At 45.9% G+C, this 21858-nt stretch overlaps 1 protein-coding gene across 1 annotated transcript in view; it reads left to right on the plus strand.

Annotated features, from left to right (window-relative positions):
- The first annotated feature begins 365 nt into the window (after positions 1-365).
- LOC136581770 (folliculin-like) overlaps positions 366-21858 on the plus strand; it is a 31999-nt gene continuing 10506 nt past the window's right edge. The window contains exon 1 of the mRNA XM_066582394.1: positions 366-411. The gene's annotated coding sequence lies outside the window, so the exon portion shown is untranslated. The remainder of the gene's footprint in view (positions 412-21858) is intronic.

The raw sequence follows: 21858 nt of genomic DNA on the forward strand, positions 1-21858 counted from the left end.
TTGAAGTCAGTGGAGTCAGTCCTACCCGCAGTCCATACGCAACTAACATTGTGTATGGCCCGCGGGTACCCACGCCATTGCTAAGGGACTGCACCGGAAATACAAGCATTAAAAAAGGAAAAAAAAAAACTACAGCACATGACCGACGGACAGAAAATTCAGGTAAGTGGAGTCACCGGCTTCATACCCCGAATCCACTGCAGGCCCTTCCGCATGCGGAATCCGGTTCGCCCGTGTGAAGCCGGGCTAAATTGTATCTTATCCATACAACCTTTCACAAATCTCTTCTTTTTTTATTTATGGCCCTAGGTCGCAGCAAAAAAACAACCAAAGCATCCAGAGCTTCAAGATGCTGAGCAAACTAATCAGGACGATGAAGTTGCTGTGTCACAACCTTCAAGGAGCCAAGAGGTATGTTACTACTTAGAAGGTTTTCCAGGACTACACTATTGATGACCTATCCTTAAAAGTAGGTCAACAATAGTTGGTCATGGAGGATCCAGGGCTTGGGATCCCCTCCAATTGAAATGCTGTGCTCTGATGAGTGCCACGTCTTCTTCTCAGGCATGTGACATCACGTTCATCGGTCATGGCTAGAGAGCAGCTCAGTCCATCTCACTTGAACTGCAGTACCAGGCACAGGCACTATACAGTGTATGGCGCTGTGCCTGGTATGGACTGAAGTGACAGAGGTTCTTATCCGAGTGTTGCTGTCTCTTCAGTCAGCTGATTGGTAGGGATCCCAAATAGTGGACCCTCACTGATCAACTATTGATGACCTATCCTGAGCACAGAAAAGCCCTTTAATGTTATTGGTCACAGCGTTCATCTGTTGCGCAGGGGGACATCATCTCTGTGGTAATGTAGGGAGTGCCTCATTCCACGTCAAATGATCTAATTTGGGAGAGGGTCCCTGCTCGAATATCTTCAATTTTTCTGAAATTTTTACAGAATGTTCATTGTTCATACACCACCTGTATGAAGTTTTGCAAAGTTCCAACTTAGGGCGCAGTCACACGGGCGTTTGTAAGCGGCGTTTTTCCGCAAGTCTGAAAATTTGCACTAGATAGAACCAATGCTTTTCAATGTGTGCGGTCACATGGGCAAATTCTACATGCGGAAAAACGCCTGCGCTGAAAAGTATAGGACACCGGTTCGCAGACCGCATGTAACTGCCTTCTGCGACAAACCGGTGTTCTGTGTATGTGAAACTCATGGATGCGACAGCATCCAGGGGTTTCACCTTGTGCTTCATGTGGCCGGTGGCAGCAGTGCCAACCCCATTGGGAACAGATAGTGAAGATAGTGATCCTCTGCCATAGCTGTGAGAGCTGTGGAAGAGGAGAAAGATGTTCTCCCATTGAATTCAATGGAGCCGTCAATACAGCCGACTGCATTGAAAGCAATGGGCTGCTGGCAAGCGCTGCAGTGATTTTCGGGGAAAGGCTTAAAATATAAGCCCTTCCCTGAAAACCATCCTAAAAATGTGTAAAAATAAAAAAAAACCAATGTATACTCACCTCTCTGCAGCTGCCAGGGCTCAGCCGTGTCCAGCCGCCTCTTCTCCTGCACTGCTCTGAGGAGCTTTCAGCAGGCGGGGATTTAAAATCAGTGCTATCAGTCGCCCCCCAGCCGGGGCGGCTGATCTCACACAGGGAGTGAAGGGTTAGGCTGCCTGTCCACAGGCGTTGCGGAGATTCACCGCGGGAGCAAGAGCCAGCAGACAGATCTCCGCGGTGAGATATGGGTTGGCATGGAAGCCCTAGTACCCAGTTGTACCACCGCTAGCTTGGATACAAGATGTAATAGGGGGGCATGGAGGCTCTAGTACCCTGTTGTACCACCTCTAGCTTGGATAGAAGATGTGATACGGGCAGGCATGGAGGCTCTAGTACCCTGTTGTAATACGGTACCTGTAGCTTGGATAGAAGATGTGATATGGTCAGGCATGGAGGCTCTAGTACCCTGTTGTACCGCCTCTAGCTTGGATACAATATGTAATAGGGGCAGGCATGGAGGCTCTAGTATCTTGTTGTACCACCTCTAGCTTGGATACAAGATGTGATACAGGTGGGCATGGGAGCTCAAGTAACGTGTTGTACCACCTCCAGCTTGAATACAAGGTGTGATATGGGTGGGCATGGATGCTCTAGTATCTTGTTGTACCACGTCTACCTTGGATACAAGATGTGATGCAGGCGGGCATGGAGACTCTTGGAGCCTTTTGTACCGCCTTTAGCTTGGATACAAGGTGTGATATGGGTGGGCATGGAGGCTGTAGTACCCTGTTGTACTACGTCTACCTTGGATACAAGATGTGATACAGGTGGGCATGGGAGCTCACGTAACCTGTTGTATCACCTCCAGCTTGGATACAAGGTGTGATATGGGTGGGCATGGATGCTCTAGTATCTTGTTGTACCACGTCTACCTTGGATACAAGATGTGATGCAGGCGGGCATGGAGACTCTTGGAGCCTTTTGTACCGCCTCTAGCTTGGATACAAGGAGTGATATGGGTGGGCATGCAGGCTCCAGTACCCTGTTGTACCACCTCTAGCTTGATACAGTATGTGATAAGGGCAGGCATGGAGGCTCCAGTATCTTGTTGTACCCCCTTTAGCTTGACTACATGATGTGATACTGGCAGGCATTAAGGCTCTAGTACCCTGTTGTACCGCCTCTAGCTTAGACACAAGATGTGATACAGGTGGGCATAGAGGCTCTAGTACCCTGTTTTACTGCCTCTAGCTTAGATACAAGATATGATATAGGCGGGCATGGAGACTCTAGTACCCTGTTGTACCACCCCTATCTTGGATACAAGGTGTGATATGAGTTGGAATAAGGGCTCTAGTACCCCGATGGGCCACCTCAAGCTTGTATATAAGATGTGATACGGGCGGGCATGGATAATTTAGTATCGTGTTGTACCACCTCTAGCTTAGATACAAGATGTGATACGGGCCACATTACGCTTGTATATAAGATGTGATACAGGTGGACATAGAGGCTCTAGTATCCTGTTGTACTGCCTCTAGCTTGTATATAAGATATGATACAGGTGGGCAAAGATGCTCTAGTATCCTGTTGTACTGCTTCTAACTTGTATATAAGATATGATACGGGCTGGCATGGAGGCTCTAGTACCCTGTTGTACCGCCTCTAGTTTGCATACAATATGTGATAGGGACAGGCATGGAGGCTCTAGTACCCTGTTGTACCACCTCAAGCTTGGATACAAGATGTCATACGGGTAGACATGGAGGCTATAGTACCCTGTTGTACCACCTCTAGCTTGGATACAATATGTGATAGGGACAGGCATGGAGGCTCTAGTACCCTGTTGTACTGCCTCTAGCTTGGATACAAGATGTCATACGGGTAGACATGGAGGCTATAGTACCCTGTTGTAACGCCTTTAGCTTAGATACAAGATGTGATACAGGCAGGCATGGAGATTCTTGGAGCCTGTTGTACCACCTCTAGCTTGGATACAAGATGTCATACGGGTAGACATGGAGGCTCTAGTACCCTGTTGTAACGCCTTTAGCTTAGATACAAGATGTGATACAGGCGGGCATGGAGATTCTTGGAGCCTGTTGTACCACCTCTAGCTTGAATACATGATGTGATACGGGCAGGCATGAAAGCTCTAGTATCCTGTTGTACCCCCCCAAGTTAGACACAAGATGTGATACAGGTGAGCATGGAGGCTCTAGTACCCTTATGGGCCACCTCAAGCTTGGATAAAAGATGTGATACAGGCGGGCATGGAGGCTCTAGTACCCTGTTGGGCCACCTCAAGCTTGTATATAAGATATAATACGGGTGGGCATGGAGGCTCTAGTATCCTGTTGTACCCCTTCTAGCTTGTATATAAGATGTGATACGGGTGGGCATGGAGGCATGGATGCTCTAGTATCCTGTTGTACCCCTTCTAGCTTGTATATAAGATGTGATACGGGTGGGCATGGAGGCTCTAGTATCCTGTTGTACTGCCTACCAACGGACGGCAGAGGGGAGTACTCATCTCGGGTCATGGCTCTACACAACCTGTGCTGATATATAGAAAGATAATTATTGCTGACCTGTCAGTGCCGTATCCAGTCTCTTGTAGTTACAGGAAATGAACGTGACACAGCAGTCTCTGATTGGCTGCAATCAACTGACTACCTGTGGTGGCCGCTGTCACAACAAACACCAGTACTGCAGCGCTGGATCCTATCAGAGTGGTAAGTGTAGCGATTTATTAATTTAGTACAGACAGCCCTATTAGGCCGCGTTCACACATGGCGTTTTTTGTAGAGTTTTTTTTTTATTATTCAGTTTTTAATTGCCGTTGAAAAACGCCATGTGTGAACACAGCTTTAAAAAGATTCTGTCTGGTAGTAGGACAACCCCTTTAAAAGCAACGATTCGTCCCCTATAAGCACTATGAAGTTTTGGAGCACATAGGACGGGTCCAGAGGAGTCCAAGGTGTGTTCTGCTTACCTCCCCAGCTCATGGTTCCTGCACCGTAGCCCCTGGAAGTCGGTACGCGGTGTGTATGATTCGCCAGTCAGTGTGCGCACATCCTGTTCTCTAAGGGTATGCGCCTGCGCTGACTGAAAAGTCCCACTCACATCCCCGGGCTCCTCCGACCTGAACTATGGGCACCATAAGGCCGGCTTCACACGGGTGATACAATCACGCGAGATTTGTGCATTTTGAGACGCACAAATATGAACCACCACCTTGTGAATGGAGTCATACACATGAGCGATGCGGGAAACAAACCGCGGCATGTTCTATCTGGCTGCGTGATCTCGCATTGCAGCGTCCATTGTTTTTAATGGGGCCGGTGGCAGCAATGGGGGAGAGAACAGCCGCGGCAGAAGATTGAATTCACATGGTGGGGGCGCAATATGGTGGCGGGATTCACGGCCTCGTATCACGCATACCTGTGTGAAGTTAGGCCAACTTAGTTATGACTTTGGCCAGTATCGTGTCTCCCATTACACTGTGCGGCACATGACCTGTACATAGAGACTGGCCTATGGTAAGCAATAATGCATTGCACTACAAAAGTACTGCAGTGCAACGTCATAGCAAACAGAGCTTTTATGGTTCAAGTCCCCCACAGTGACATAAAAAATGAAAGAAAAAAAAATGGTAAAAAAAGAAGTAAAATTAAATTACCAAAAAAACTCTTTTACGCACTTTCCCCTTTCTATAAAAAAAAATATATATATATATATATATATATATATATATACACTACCGTTCAAAAGTTTGGGGTCACATTGAAATGTCCTTATTTTTGAAGGAAAAGCACTGTACTTTTCAATGAAGATAACTTTAAACTAGTCCTAACTTGAAACAAAAGCACTCTATACATTGCTAATGTGGTAAATGACTATTCTAGCTGCAAATGTCTGGTTTTTTGTGCAAAATCTACAAAGGTGAATAGAGGCCCATTTCCAGCAACTATCACTCCAGTGTTCTAATGGTACAATGTGTTTGCTCATTGGCTCAGAAGGCTAATTGATGATTAGAAAACCCTTGTGCAATCCTGTTCACACATCTGAAAACAGTCTAGCTCGTTACAGAAGCTACAAAACTGACCTTCCTGTGAGCAGATTGAGTTTCTGGAGCATCACATTTGTGGGGTCAATTAAACGCTCAAAATGGCCAGAAAAAGAGAACTTTCATCTGAAACTCGACAGTCTATTCTTGTTCTTAGAAATGAAGGTTATTCCATGCGAGAAATTGCCAAGAAATTGAAGATTTCCTACAACGGTGTGTACTACTCCCTTCAGAGGACAGCACAAACAGGCTCTAACCAGAGTAGAAAAAGAAGTGGGAGGCCGCGTTGCAGAACTAAGCAAGAAGATAAGCACATTAGAGTCTCTAGTTTGAGAAACAGACGCCTCACAGGTACCCAACTGGCATCTTCATTAAATAGTACCCGCAAAACACCAGTGTCAACATCTACAGTGAAGAGGCGGCTGCGGGATTTTGGGCTTCAGGGCAGAGTGGCAAAGAAAAAGCCATATCTGAGACTGGCCAATAAAAGAAAAAGATTAAGATGGACAAAAGAACACAGACATTGGACAGAGGAAGACTGGAAAAAAGTGTTGTGGACGGATGAATCCAAGTTTGAGGTGTTTGGATCACAAAGAAGAACGTTTGTGAGACGCAGAACAAATGAAAAGATGCTGGAAGAATGCCTGACGCCATCTGTTAAGCATGGTGGAGGTAATGTGATGGTCTGGGGTTGCTTTGGTGCTGGTAAGGTGGGAGATTTGTACAGGGTAAAAGGGATTCTGAATAAGGAAGGCTATCACTCCATTTTGCAACGCCATGCCATACCCAGTGGACAGCGCTTGATTGGAACCAATTTCATCCTACAACAGGACAATGACCCTAAACACACCTCCAAATTGTGCAAGAACTATTTACAGCAGAAGCAGGCAGCTGGTATTCTATCGGTAATGGAGTGGCCAGCGCAGTCACCAGATCTGAACCCCATTGAGCTGTTGTGGGAGCAGCTTGACCGTATGGTACGCCAGAAGTGCCCATCCAACCAATCCAACTTGTGGGAGATGCTTCTAGAAGCGTGGGGTGCAATTTCACAAGCTTACCTCAACAAATTAACAGCTAGAATGTCAAAGGTGTGCAATGCTGTAATTGCTGCAAAAGGAGGATTCTTTGACGAAAGCAAAGTTTGATGTAAAAACAATGTTATTTCAAATACAAATCATTATTTCTAACCTTGTCAATGTCTTGACTCTATTTTCTATTCATTTCACAACGCATGGTGGTGAATAAGTGTGACTTTTCATGGAAAACACAAAATTGTTTGGGTGACCCCAAACTTTTGAACGGTAGTGTATATATATAAACCCACATTTCTGGTATCCGTAACGATCTCTACAGTGAATTGAACGCACTATTCATCTTGCAAAAAACGTAAATATAAACCCTAAAAGATGCAGAGGCAAAATGCTCATTTTGTTCATTTTGCCTACCAAAATAACGCCAAGTCAGCGGAAAAATAAAAAAGTTATGTCTTTTGAAAATTGGAGATGAAAATACCCCAAAAATCTTCACGCCTTTATGGCCAAAATAGGCAGAGCGATCAGCTGGGCGGGCTGGACCACCTACTAGCAGCTTATTCGGCTTCAAAGTCTGCCCCTCCCAACTCCTTAGCCGTGGATAACACAGTAGGCGTCATCCATGTAGCGCTGCCGAGTCTCTCATGTGTGCCGCGAGGTCTTCAGCTGGCGCATGCACAGATGAACTGTCTCTTTGTGGGAATATTCACGTTACTCGTTGCTCATGCAGCGGTTGTGACCTCACGGCGCACACAAATGCAAGTGCAAAATAACGCAGCATGTCCTGTTTTCAGGCAATTCCACTGCAAGAACTGCTCATTCTTTCTTTTTTATTATTTTTCACGTTTAAAAACGCACCTACAGTGATGCGAATAGCGCATTTTGAACATGGGAACGTTTCGCAGAAACCTGAAAAACGCAGGTTTACAACTGTGATATATATACGATTTTCTCTGACCTATATCGCACTGGCCTGTGTAAATACAGTGTAAAGCACGCGCTGCGGAGCGCGGTGTGTAAGGGTATAGTCACACCAAATCTGAGAACCCCGGCAGTTTTGCCACAGATGTGAGATGTGTTTTTTGGTCACATGGTTTTTACAGGTAAAAGTACTCGCGGTCTTTGATGTGGTTCTCAGCCGCACCCTGACTGCGACACGTGAATACACTTTACGGACGCTTTTACTCCCGCGCATTTATAGTGACGTATTTTTAGGGACGTTTTTCTGGATTATTTTTTCCCATAAACCCTGCGGCCGGAGTTTAGCAGATCAACAGCGAAGTGTGGAGCTCCATAAACACTACAGGGATCCTTTGTGGGGGTTTTCTCCTTTAGTCGTGCGTTTCTTGGGTCAGTGGCTATTTTTGTAATCGCAGCATCCTGCAGGTTTGGCGTTACTGCAGGTCACCGCATTGTATGTGGTGCGGACATGTCAGCGCTGGGACAGGAAGAACAGACGGGCTCATTAATCTAATCTATCTAGAAGACAAACCTGCCTTGTTGCCCATAGCAACCAATCAGAGCGCAGCTGTCATGTAACTAGAGCCGTTTCAGAAATCAGAGCTGTGCTGTGATTGGTTGCTATGGGCAACAAGGCCAAAATTTTGTTTTCAGACAGCTTTGATAAATGAAGGCGAGAGAAGGGTGGTATCGCCAGCATCAGGGGGCAGGAGAGTGGTGAAAGGTCTTGGTAGCGCCGGCATCAGGGGGCAGGAGTGCGGTGGAGGACCCTGGTAGTGCTGGCATCAGGGAGCAGGAGAGCGGTGGAGGACCTTGGTAGCTCCAGTATCTAGGGGCAGGAGAGTGGTGGAGGACCCTGGTAGTGCTGGCATCAAGGGGGCAGGGGAGCGGTGGAGGACCCTGGTAGTGCTGGCATCAAGGGGCAGGAGAGCGGTGGAGGACCTTGGTAGCGCCAGTATCTGGGGTCAGGAGAGCGGTGGAGGACCCTGGTAGTGCCGGTATCTGGGGGCAGGAGAGCGGTGGAGGACCCTAGTAGCGCCGGTATCTGGGGGCAGGAGAGCGGTGGAGGACCCTGGTAGTGACGGTATCTGGGGGCAGGAGAGCGGTGGAGGACCCTGGTAGTGCTGGCATCAGGGAGCAGGAGAGCGGTGGAAGACCCTGGTAGTGCTGGCATCAGGGAGCAGGAGAGCGGTGGAGGACCCTGGTAGCGCCGGTATCTGGGGGCAGGAGAGCGGTGGAGGACCCTGGTAGCGCCGGTATCTGGGGGCAGGGGAACAGTAATGTGACGGCTTCTCCTCTTATCTTACAAGATATATGATGTTTAACCCTCGCGATTCTATTGCACTAGCCGTTTTTATTAAGTTCAGGTCCCTGCAGGGTGTTAATGTGAGTGATTATCACATGTTTATGCTATATTGCACTGCGATATTCCTTGTAGTATTCGCCTACAGGAACGCATTACACTGAATCTGTACCTGCAGCGTCATGCGGATCTGATCTTGTGATGGTGAAAATCCCGCATTGTCGTATTTTTAGGTTTTTGACAGAAATCGTATTACAGACCCCTCCCCAAGTAGCAACAAACGCGGCTCACACATTGCAGTATGGCGGCATAAGCTGCGTAACGCTGGTCTAAATGTGGGGCGCTTCATCAGAACGTATAGCCAAATATTGGTGAAAGGGTCATAGTCCGGTTTGGTTGCTGATTTAGCATCGAAATTCCAATTGGAGTCAAATACCGGTGAATGGGGATTTCACTCACAGCGGGAAACAATCTGCCGTGGATTGGAGTCTCGCTGCGGATTTTCACCTTCCCAGCATGCTCTGCAGGTTGTGGATATTTCAAGGCGGATTTTATTCATTTTAATACGAGTGAAATCTGCGCCAAAAGCCTCAGAATTTGTTGTGGATTATTCTGCTGAATTCCAGTGTGGATTTACGCAATATGTGAGAAATGAGCCTAAAACGTGTATAGAAGATCCCTGGTTAGAGAGGCCTGCGGCCGGTCCTGCCCACCTGTGAGGGTGTGTGTATGTGCGGTCGAGTGAGGTCACAGGGGTTTGTATAGAATTCCTGTGAGGTCACAGCGGTCTGCAGTTCTAGAAGCAGATAGAACCCGTCCACACAGGCAGTTCCTGCAGCAGCGGCACTACAACAGTCACCGGAGCTCTGCTGCCTCTGCTACACCCCATAACTTCTCCTCAACCGTTGGCTGCGTACATCATCTCTGTCCGAGAGGAGCTTCTGGGCGCTCCAGGTGGACATTACGTGGATGTAACCGCTGCTGCTCGCTGTTAGCAGCCTACATCATCCCAGTCCGGAGGAGCTTCTGGGCGCTCCAGGTGGACGTTACGTGGATGTAACCGCTGCTGCTCGCTGTTAGCAGCCTACATCATCTCTGTCCGGGAGGAGCTTCTGGGCGCTCCAGGTGGACGTTACGTGGATGTAACCGCTGCTGCTTGCTGTTAGCAGCCTACATCATCTCTGTCCGAGAGGAGCTTCTGGACACTCCAGGTGGACGTTACGTGGATATACCCGCTGCTGTTCACTGTTAGCAGCCTACATCATCCCTGTCCGAGAGGAGCTTCTGGACGCTGCAGGTGGACGTTACATGGATGTAACCGCTGCTGCTCGCTGTTAGCAGCCTTCATCATCCCTGTCCGGAGGAGCTTCTGGCCGCTCACAGATAAGTGTCACATCTCTCTTTCCATTTTTATATACTGAGCCGGTGATTGTTAGATATCATGGGGAACCCTTTTATATGAGGGGATTGTATTCTCAGCCGCTCGCTAGAGAACATCTAATAGACAAGTCCTTCCTTTATACTGCAGGCGCATTTTTTTTGTGTGTCTTTTTGATGCGCTTTGCTGCTAAACTGCTGTGAAAAATCATTTTTTTAAAACCCCTTAAGGACCACTTTTTGGGGATTTTACCCGTATGGTGATTTTACTCCCCTATTTTTTGTTTGTTTTCTTTAGCTACCAAAATGGTTTTTGCTGCATTTTTCTTTCTATGACATATAGGGCCATTTTTTATTTGTTTTTGTTTTTTTAAATATCTAGTAATAAGCTAAAAAATGTTGTTTTTTTAAATAATAGTTGTTTATTTGTAAAATTAGAATATTTACACTAAAATAAAGTAGGGAATGGGTTCCTCATTTCGGTTTCGCTGTATAGATATATAATTTGTATAGTTTTAGATTACAGGGCGCAAATAGCGCTGATTTTGGCTGGCGTCGGTGTTGAGTCGTTTTATTTAATATATATTTAATTCTGTATTATTTATTTTTACATCAAACACCTCCTGGGGGGTCATTTATATTGCCTCTTTTCTATTTCACACTTTCCCACTATAGCTGAAGCATCCATATGAGCCCCAGTTGGGCGTTTTCCCACCACGAATTCCGCATGTATTGCACGCATGAGTAATATGCGGAGAATGGAGGCAATGAAAGTATATGGGCTTCCATTGCGCCATACCCACCTGCGTGTGGGCACTGCCTATCGATACGCAAGGGAAATAAATTGCAGCATGCACTATCTCTCTGTGTGTCATATGCAGCCCTTGTTTGGGCTGCGTATCAATACGCTGTCCATACACAATACATTGCATACAGGCAGCGTTTCCATACGCATCCCTGCGCTGTTCAGAGCAGGGAATTAAAAAGAGAAAATCAGACTGCGCATGTGCGTGACGACAGATTCCCAGGCATACGCAGTGCCATACACAGCCCATAAACGGTCTCTGCCGGAGGAGTGTATTGGCTATATATGTGTACAACACTGCGGGAGACTCGGAGTATTTTATATATATACCCGTGGACATGAGCCCTTAAAGGGGAGACATCCCCCTATAGTGACAATAGTGTGGAGGAGGGGAAGAAAAATGGATGGAGCGCCCCCGGGGAAGAGGAAATGGGATAAAAATGGAAGTGGGACTGCTTGATCTCGGGAGTTTTGTCAAAAAAACTCAGTTTTTTTTCATTTAAAACCAGCTTGTATCCACGTCTGGGGGTTTGGGAACGTCTTCCTCAGTACTTGCTGGGGTTACACGATACAACACATTCATATATGGTGTAGAGTCACAGTGGAGTAAAAGGTGACGTGGACAGTAGTTGATAGTGTGATATACCAGGCGCTTTTACGCCACGCAGGAAAGATAGTCCTGGAACTATCTTTCCCGGCCGGAATATAGCCACTGCCATAGACTCCTATGGGAGCCAATGACAGCTGCCGGAGAGGGGAGGTGGGAGGGAGTTTAGCAGCGTGACTGCTGAACTCTCTCCCCCTTCTCTCCTCCTCTTTGCCCCTCGCCTGTTGTTTGCAATGGGAGGGAGCGGGGCGGGGATGGAGCTAAGCACCACCCCTCCTATTGCTGGCGGCCAACAAGGGACGGAGAGGGGGCGGGAGCTTGGCACACTAGCTCCTGCCCCGTCCCGCCTCCTCCCTTTGCAGAGAGTCGGTGAGGGGAAGGGAAGGGGGAGAACAGCTTAGCAGAGCTAAACTGTCTTCTTCCCCTGCCCAACGGCATTGTGGCTTCAGCGTATATGCACTGGGCTCAGGCCGTCTGAACGGGCGCACAAACGTTAGATTTCTGTGCCCGTTCACATGTTTTTATGGCGCCGGTGGGCACACGTCAAAACACCAACGGCCGTGTGAAAGAGCCCTCATAGTAATAAAACCAATAGTAGCGATAATAGCAATAGAGACTATCAAATAAAATGAGTCTTGGCATAACGTTAGTCCCTGCATGGCAGCTATAGGGCAAAAGAAAATGTACATTTAAAAGACGATATAACTAACTGTATATATCGTATTTTTTGCTTTATAAGGCCTTAGTCACAGGGGTGTTTTCTCCTGCGATTTGCGGATCGCATGACGGATGCGCATCCGCAAATCGCGTGACCGGGGCCGAAAAATCGCCCGACTGACTGAGCCCTAAGGGTGCATTCAGATGAGTGTGTGCGTGTGCCATACATAGGTACGCACAAACCACGCACCCACATATGTGCACAAACACGCGTGAATGCAGGTCCGTGTAGCATTGCTTTCAATGGAACACATAGGATGCCGGCAACCCCTGCAGTGATTTTCAGAGAAGGGTTTGAAATATAAGCCCTCCCCTGAAAATCAGCCATGGTTTCTCTTTAAGGAAAAAAATAATAATATATACATATATAGGCTGAAGAATTCCTCTGCCACAGCTCTTCCTCATTGGTTGAGCGCTTTGACCAATCACAGCTATAATATATATATTTTAATTTTTTTTTTCTGCATCTAGGGCTCATTTAAGGGCTTTGACTAAGATTTCATATTGTCAAAGTTGCATCCATTTGCACGAAAACAGCATTTTTGTGCGAATCAAAAAAACGTCCTATTTTTTTGCAGGGGCGAATTGTTCACTAGTAAAAAATGGATATGTGACCACATTCATTAGAAAGCATTTGTTCTATGGATGCGGGGAAAAAACGCTCCTCTGACTGAGCCCTAAAAATCTATATATTTTGGAAGACGTTTTTCCATGAAATAGATCTTAAAAGACGCCCGCAGTGCAATTGGCTGTGTGTGTGGAAAAAAAAGGATATCTGTGGTGCGATTGGCTGTGTGTGGCAAAAAGAAAAAAAGATGCCCGCAGTGCGATTAGCTGTGTGTGTAAAAAAAAAGGATGTCTGTTGTGCGATTGGCTGTGTGTGGCAAAAAGAAAAAAAACATGCCCACAGTGCGATTGGCTGTGTGTGGCAAAAAAAAAAAAAAAAAAGATGCACGCAGTGCGATTGGCTGTGTGTGGCAAAAAGAAAAAAAAAAGATGCCCGCAGGGCGATTGGCTGTGTGTGGAAAAAAAAGGATGTCTGTGATGCGATTGGCTGTGTGTGGCAAAAAGAAAAAAAAAAGATGCCCGCAGTGCGATTGGCTGTGTGTGTAAAAGAAAGGGTGTCTGTGATGCGATTGGCTGTGTGTGGCAAAAAGCAAAAATAAAAAAAGATGCCCGCAGTGCGATTGGCTGTGTGTGGCAAAAAGCAAAAAAATAAAAAAAGATGCCCACAGTGCGATTGGCTGTGTGTGGCAAAAAGAAAAAAAAAAAACATGCCCGCAGTGCGATTGGCTGTGTGTGGCAAAAAGAAAAAAACAAAACATGCCCGCAGTGCGATTAGCTGTGTGTGGAAAAAAAGGATGTCTGTGGTGCCATTGGCTGTGTGCGGCAAAAAAAAACATGCCGCAGTGCGATTGGCAGTGTGAGTAAAAGAAAGGGTGTCTGTGATGCGATTGGCTGTGTGTGGCAAAAAGAAAAAAAAAAAAAAGATGCCCGCAGTGCGATTGGCTGTGTGGCAAAAAGAAAAAAAAAAGATGCCCGCACTGCGATTGGCTGTGTGTGGAAAAAAAAGGATGTCTGTGGTGCGATTGGCTGTGTGTGGCAAAAAGAAAAAAAGATGCCTGCAGTGCGATTGGCTGTGTGTGGCAAAAAGAAACAAAAGATGCCCGCAGTGCGATTGGCTGTGTGTGGCAAAAAGAAAAAAAAGATGCCCGCAGTGAGATTGGCTGTGTGTGGCAAAAAGAAAAAAAAAAAAAGATGCCCGCTGTGCGATTGGCTGTGTGTGGCAAAAAGAAAAAAAAAAAGATGCCCGCAGTGTGATTGGCTGTGTGTGGAAAAAAAAGGATGTCTGTGGTGCGATTGGCTGTGTGTGGCAAAAAGAAAAAAAAAAGATGCCCGCAGTGCGATTGGCTGTGTGTGGCAAAAAGAAAAAAAAAAGATGCCCACAGTGCGATTGGCTGTGTGTGGGAAAAAAAGGATGTCTATGGTGCGATTGGCTGTGTGGGGCAAAAAAAGAAAAAAACATGCTGCAGTGCGATTGGCAGTGTGTGTAGAAGAAAGGGTGTCTGTGATGCGATTGGCTGTGTGTGGCAAAAAGAAAAAAAACATGCCCGTAGTGTGATTGGCTGTGTGTGGCAAAAAGAAAAAAAAGATGCCCGCAGTGCGATTGGCTGTGTGTGGCAAAAAGAAAAAAAAAAAAAGATGCCCGCAGTGCGATTGGCTGTGTGTGGCAAAAAGAAAAAAAAAAAGATGCCCGCAGTGCGATTGGCTGTGTGTGGAAAAAAAAGGATGTCTGTGGTGCGATTGGCTGTGTGTGGCAAAAAGAAAAAAAAAAAAAAGATGCCCGCAGTGCGATTGGCTGTGTGTGGCAAAAAGAAAAAAAAAGATGCCCGCAGTGCGATTGCTGTGTGTGGAAAAAAAAGGATGTCTGTGGTGCGATTGGCTATGTGGGGCAAAAACAAAAAAAAAAATGCCGCAGTGCGATTGGCAGTGTGTGTAAAAGAAAGGGTGTCTGTGATGCGATTGGCTGTGTGTGGCAAAAAGAAAAAAAAGATGCCCGCAGTGCGATTGGCTGTGTGTGGCAAAAAGAAAAAAAAGATGCCCGCAGTGCGATTGGCTGTGTGTGGCAAAAAGAAAAAAAAAAGATGCCCGCAGTGCGATTGGCTGTGTGTGTAAAAGAAAGGGTGTCTGTGATGCGATTGGCTGTGTGTGGCAAAAAGCAAAAAAAAAAAAAGATGCCCGCAGTGCGATTGGCTGTGTGTGGCAAAAAGCAAAAAAAAAAAAAGATGCCCGCAGTGCGATTGGCTGTGTGTGGCAAAAAGACAAAAAAAAGATGCCCGCAGTGCGATTGGCTGTGTGTGTAAAAGAAAGGGTGTCTGTGATGCGATTGGCTGTGTGTGGCAAAAAGCAAAAAAAAAAAAGATGCCCGCAGTGCGATTGGCTGTGTGTGGCAAAAAGCAAAAAAATTAAAAGATGCCCACAGTGCGATTGGCTGTGTGTGGCAAAAAGAAAAAAAAAAGATGCCCGCAGTGCGATTGGCTGTGTGTGGAAAAAAAAGGATGTCTGTGGTGCGATTGGCTGTGTGTGGCAAAAAAAAAAAAAAAAGATGCCCGCTGTGCGATTGACAGTGTGTGGAGAAGAAAGGGTGTCTATGGTGCGATTGGCTGTGTGTGGCAAAAAGGATAAAAAAACATGCCCGCAGTGCGATTGGCTGTGTGTGGCAAAAAGGAAAAAAAAAAGATGCCCGCAGTGCGATTGGCTGTGTGTGGGAAAAAAAGGATGTCTGTGGTGCGATTGGCTGTGTGTGGCAAAAAGAAAAGAAACATGCCCGCAGTGCGATTGCCTGTGTGTGGCAAAAAGAAAAAAAAAAAGATGCCCGCAGTGCGATTGGCTGTGTGTGGCAAAAAGCAAAAAAAAAAGATGCCCGCAGTGGGTTTGGCTGTGTGTGGCAAAAAGGGAAAAAAAAAGATGCCCGCAGTGCGATTGGCTGTGTGTGGCAAACAGGAAAAAAAAAAGATGCCCGCAGTGCGATTGGCTGTGTGTGGCAAAAAGGAAAAAAAAAAAGATGCCCGCAGTACGATTGGCTGTGTGTGGCAAAAAAAAAAAAAAAAGATGCCCGCAGTGCGATTGGCTGTGTGTGGCAAAAAGAAAAAAAAAAGATGCCCGCAGTGCGATTGGCTGTGTGTGGAAAAAAAAGGATGTCTGTGGTGCGATTGGCTGTGTGTGGCAAAAAAAAAAAAAAAAATAAGATGCCCGCAGTGCGATTGGCTGTGTGTGGAAAAAAAAGGATGTCTGTGGTGCGATTGGCTGTGTGGGGCAAAAAAAAACATGCCGCAGTGCGATTGGCAGTGTGTGTATAAGAAAGGGTGTCTGTGATGCGATTGGCTGTGTGTGGCAAAAAGAAAAAAAACATGCCCGCAGTGTGATTGGCTGTGTGTGGCAAAAAGAAAAAAAACATGCCCGCAGTGCGATTGGCTGTGTGTGGCAAAAAGAAAAAAAAATAAACATGCCCGCAGTGCGATTGGCTGTGTGTGGCAAAAAGAAAAAAAAAAGATGCCCGCAGTGCGATTGGCTGTGTGTGGAAAAAAAAGGATGTCTGTTGTGCGATTGGCTGTGTGTGGCAAAAAGAAAAAAAAATAAAAGATGCCCGCAGTGCGATTGGCTGTGTGTGGCAAAAAGAAAAAAAAAAGATGCCCGCAGTGCAATTGGCTGTGTGTGTAAAAGAAAGGGTGTCTGTGATGCGATTGGCTGTGTGTGGCAAAAAGCAAAAAAATAAAAAGATGCCCACAGTGCGATTGGCTGTGTGTGGCAAAAAGAAAAAAAAAAGATGCCCGCAGTGCGATTGGCTGTGTGTGGAAAAAAAAGGATGTCTGTGGTGCGATTGGCTGTGTGTGGCAAAAAAAAAATAAAAAAATGCCCGCTGTGCGATTGACAGTTTGTGGAGAAGAAAGGGTGTCTATGGTGCGATTGGCTGTGTGTGGCAAAAAGGATAAAAAAACATGCCCGCAGTGCGATTGGCTGTGTGTGGCAAAAAGGAAAAAAAAAAGATGCCCGCAGTGCGATTGGCTGTGTGTGGGAAAAAAAGGATGTCTGTGGTGCGATTGGCTGTGTGTGGCAAAAAGAAAAGAAACATGCCCGCAGTGCGATTGCCTGTGTGTGGCAAAAAGAAAAAAAAAAAGATGCCCGCAGTGCGATTGGCTGTGTGTGGCAAAAAGCAAAAAAAAAAGATGCCCGCAGTGGGTTTGGCTGTGTGTGGCAAAAAGGAAAAAAAAAGATGCCCGCAGTGCGATTGGCTGTGTGTGGCAAACAGGAAAAAAAAAAGATGCCCGCAGTGCGATTGGCTGTGTGTGGCAAAAAGGAAAAAAAAAAGATGCCCGCAGTACGATTGGCTGTGTGTGGCAAAAAAAAAATAAAAAGATGCCCGCAGTGCGATTGGCTGTGTGTCGCAAAAAGAAAAAAAAAAGATGCCCGCAGTGCGATTGGCTGTGTGTGGAAAAAAAAGGATGTCTGTGGTGCGATTGGCTGTGTGTGGCAAAAAAAAAAAAAAAAATAAGATGCCCGCAGTGCGATTGGCTGTGTGTGGAAAAAAAAGGATGTCTGTGGTGCGATTGCCTGTGTGGGGCAAAAAAAAACATGCCGCAGTGCGATTGGCAGTGTGTGTATAAGAAAGGGTGTCTGTGATGCGATTGGCTGTGTGTGGCAAAAAGAAAAAAAACATGCCCGCAGTGTGATTGGCTGTGTGTGGCAAAAAGAAAAAAAACATGCCCGCAGTGCGATTGGCTGTGTGTGGCAAAAAGAAAAAAAAATAAACATGCCCGCAGTGCGATTGGCTGTGTGTGGCAAAAAGAAAAAAAAAAGATGCCCGCAGTGCGATTGGCTGTGTGTGGAAAAAAAAGGATGTCTGTTGTGCGATTGGCTGTGTGTGGCAAAAAGAAAAAAAAATAAAAGATGCCCGCAGTGCGATTGGCTGTGTGTGGCAAAAAGAAAAAAAAAAGATGCCCGCAGTGCAATTGGCTGTGTGTGTAAAAGAAAGGGTGTCTGTGATGCGATTGGCTGTGTGTGGCAAAAAGCAAAAAAATAAAAAGATGCCCACAGTGCGATTGGCTGTGTGTGGCAAAAAGCAAAAAATAAAAAAGATGCCCACAGTGCGATTGGCTGTGTGTGGCTAAAAGAAAAAAAAAAAAGATGCCCGCAGTGCGATTGGCTGTGTGTGGCAAAAAGAAAAAAAAAAGATGCCCACAGTGCGATTGGCTGTGTGTGGAAAAAAAAGGATGTCTATGGTGCGATTGGCTGTGTGTGGCAAAAAGAAAAAAAAAAGATGCCCGCAGTGCGATTGGCCGTGTGTGGAAAAAAAAGGATGTCTGTGGTGCGATTGGCTGTGTGTGGCAAAAAGAAAAAAAAAAAAGATGCCCGCAGTGCGATTGGCTGTGTGTGGCAAAAAGCAAAAAACAAAAAAGATGCCCACAGTGCGATTGGCTGTGTGTGGCAAAAAGCAAAAAAAAAGATGCCCGCAGTGCGATTGGCTGTGTGTGTAAAAGAAAGGGTGTCTGTGATGCGATTGGCTGTGTGTGGCAAAAAGCAAAAAAAAAAAAAGATGCCCACAGTGCGATTGGCTGTGTGTGGCAAAAAGCAAAAAAAAAAAAAGATGCCCACAGTGCGATTGGCTGTGTGTGGCAAAAAGAAAAAAAAAAAAAGATGCCCGCAGTGCGATTGGCTGTGTGTGGCAAAAAGATAAAAAAAAATGCCCGCAGTGCGATTGGCTGTGTGTGGAAAAAAAAGGATGTCTATGCTGCGATTGGCTGTGTGTGGCAAAAAGAAAAAAAAAAGATGCCCGCAGTGCGATTGGCTGTGTGTGGAAAAAAAAGGATGTCTGTGGTGCGATTGGCTGTGTGTGGCAAAAAGAAAAAAAAAAAAAAGATGCCCGCAGTGCGATTGGCTGTGTGTGGCAAAAAGAAAGAAAAAAAAAAGATGCCCGCAGTGCGATTGGCTGTGTGTGTAAAAGAAAGGGTGTCTGTGATGCGATTGGCTGTGTGTGGCAAAAAGCAAAAAAAAAAAAAGATGCCCACAGTGCGATTGGCTGTGTGTGGCAAAAAGAAAAAAAAATAAAAAGATGCCCGCAGTGCGATTGGCTGTGTGTGGCAAAAAGAAAAAAAAAAGATGCCCGCAGTGCGATTGGCTGTGTGTGGAAAAAAAAGGATGTCTGTGGTGCGATTGGCTGTGTGTGGCAAAAAGAAAAAAAAACAAACATGCCCGCAGTGCGATTGGCTGTGTGTGGCAAAAACAAAAAAAAAGATGCCCGCAGTGCGATTGGCTGTGTGTGTAAAAGAAAGGGTGTCTGTGATGCGATTGGCTGTGTGTGGCAAAAAGCAAAAAAATTAAAAGATGCCCACAGTGCGATTGGCTGTGTGTGGCAAAAAGCAAAAAATAAAAAAGATGCCCACAGTGCGATTGGCTGTGTGTGGCTAAAAGAAAAAAAAAAAAAGATGCCCGCAGTGCGATTGGCTGTGTGTGGCAAAAAGAAAAAAAAAAAATGCCCGCAGTGCGATTGGCTGTGTGTGGAAAAAAAAGGATGTCTATGGTGCGATTGGCTGTGTGTGGCAAAAAGAAAAAAAAAAGATGCCCGCAGTGCGATTGGCCGTGTGTGGAAAAAAAAGGATGTCTGTGGTGCGATTGGCTGTGTGTGGCAAAAAGAAAAAAAAAAAAGATGCCCGCAGTGCGATTGGCTGTGTGTGGAAAAAAAAGGATGTCTGTGGTGCGATTGGCCGTGTGGGGCAAAAAAAAACATGCCGCAGTGCGATTGGCAGTGTGTGTATAAGAAAGGGTGTCTGTGATGCGATTGGCTGTGTGTGGCAAAAAGAGAAAAAACATGCCCGCAGTGTGATTGGCTGTGTGTGGCAAAAAGAAAAAAAACATGCCCGCAGTGCGATTGGCTGTGTGTGGCAAAAAGAAAAAAAAAAAAACATGCCCGCAGTGCGATTGGCTGTGTGTGGCAAAAAGAAAAAAAAAAGATGCCCGCAGTGCGATTGGCTGTGTGTGGAAAAAAAAGGATGTCTGTGGTGCGATTGGCTGTGTGTGGCAAAAAGAAAAAAAAAAAAAGATGCCCGCAGTGCGATTGGCTGTGTGTGGCAAAAAGAAAAAAAAAAGATGCCCGCAGTGCGATTGGCTGTGTGTGTAAAAGAAAGGGTGTCTGTGATGCGATTGGCTGTGTGTGGCAAAAAGCAAAAAAATAAAAAGATGCCCACAGTGCGATTGGCTGTGTGTGGCAAAAAGCAAAAAATAAAAAAGATGCCCACAGTGCGATTGGCTGTGTGTGGCTAAAAGAAAAAAAAAAAGATGCCCGCAGTGCGATTGGCTGTGTGTGGAAAAAAAAGGATGTCTATGGTGCGATTGGCTGTGTGTGGCAAAAAGAAAAAAAAAAGATGCCCGCAGTGCGATTGGCCGTGTGTGGAAAAAAAAGGATGTCTGTGGTGCGATTGGCTGTGTGTGGCAAAAAGAAAAAAAAAAAAGATGCCCGCAGTGCGATTGGCTGTGTGTGGCAAAAAGCAAAAAATAAAAAAGATGCCCACAGTGCGATTGGCTGTGTGTGGCAAAAAGCAAAAAAAAACATGCCCGCAGTGCGATTGGCTGTGTGTGTAAAAGAAAGGGTGTCTGTGATGCGATTGGCTGTGTGTGGCAAAAAGCAAAAAAAAAAAAAGATGCCCACAGTGCGATTGGCTGTGTGTGGCAAAAAGCAAAAAAAAAAAAAGATGCCCACAGTACGATTGGCTGTGTGTGGCAAAAAGCAAAAAAAAAAAAAAGATGCCCGCAGTGCGATTGGCTGTGTGTGGCAAAAAGATTAAAAAAAATGCCCGCAGTGCGATTGGCTGTGTGTGGAAAAAAAAGGATGTCTATGCTGCGATTGGCTGTGTGTGGCAAAAAGAAAAAAAAAAGATGCCCGCAGTGCGATTGGCTGTGTGTGGAAAAAAAAGGATGTCTGTGGTGCGATTGGCTGTGTGTGGCAAAAAGAAAAAAAAAAAAAGATGCCCGCAGTGCGATTGGCTGTGTGTGGCAAAAAGAAAGAAAAAAAAAAGATGCCCGCAGTGCGATTGGCTGTGTGTGTAAAAGAAAGGGTGTCTGTGATGCGATTGGCTGTGTGTGGCAAAAAGCAAAAAAAAAAAAAGATGCCCACAGTGCGATTGGCTGTGTGTGGCAAAAAGAAAAAAAAAAAAAAAGATGCCCGCAGTGCGATTGGCTGTGTGTGGCAAAAAGAAAAAAAAAAGATGCCCGCAGTGCGATTGGCTGTGTGTGGAAAAAAAAGGATGTCTGTGGTGAGATTGGCTGTGTGTGGCAAAAAGAAAAAAAAACAAACATGCCCGCAGTGCGATTGGCTGTGTGTGGCAAAAACAAAAAAAAAGATGCCCGCAGTGCGATTGGCTGTGTGTGTAAAAGAAAGGGTGTCTGTGATGCGATTGGCTGTGTGTGGCAAAAAGCAAAAAAATAAAAAGATGCCCACAGTGCGATTGGCTGTGTGTGGCAAAAAGCAAAAAATAAAAAAGATGCCCACAGTGCGATTGGCTGTGTGTGGCTAAAAGAAAAAAAAAAAAAGATGCCCGCAGTGCGATTGGCTGTGTGTGGCAAAAAGAAAAAAAAAAGATGCCCGCAGTGCGATTGGCTGTGTGTGGAAAAAAAAGGATGTCTATGGTGCGATTGGCTGTGTGTGGCAAAAAGAAAAAAAAAAGATGCCCGCACTGCGATTGGCCGTGTGTGGAAAAAAAAGGATGTCTGTGGTGCGATTGGCTGTGTGTGGCAAAAAGAAAAAAAAAAAAGATGCCCGCCGTGCGATTGGCTGTGTGTGGAAAAAAAAGGATGTCTGTGGTGCGATTGGCCGTGTGGGGCAAAAAAAAACATGCCGCAGTGCGATTGGCAGTGTGTGTATAAGAAAGGGTGTCTGTGATGCGATTGGCTGTGTGTGGCAAAAAGAGAAAAAACATGCCCGCAGTGTGATTGGCTG

Source organism: Eleutherodactylus coqui, chromosome 11 (genome assembly GCF_035609145.1).
Source record: "Eleutherodactylus coqui strain aEleCoq1 chromosome 11, aEleCoq1.hap1, whole genome shotgun sequence".
NCBI classification, from domain to species: domain Eukaryota; kingdom Metazoa; phylum Chordata; class Amphibia; order Anura; family Eleutherodactylidae; genus Eleutherodactylus; species Eleutherodactylus coqui.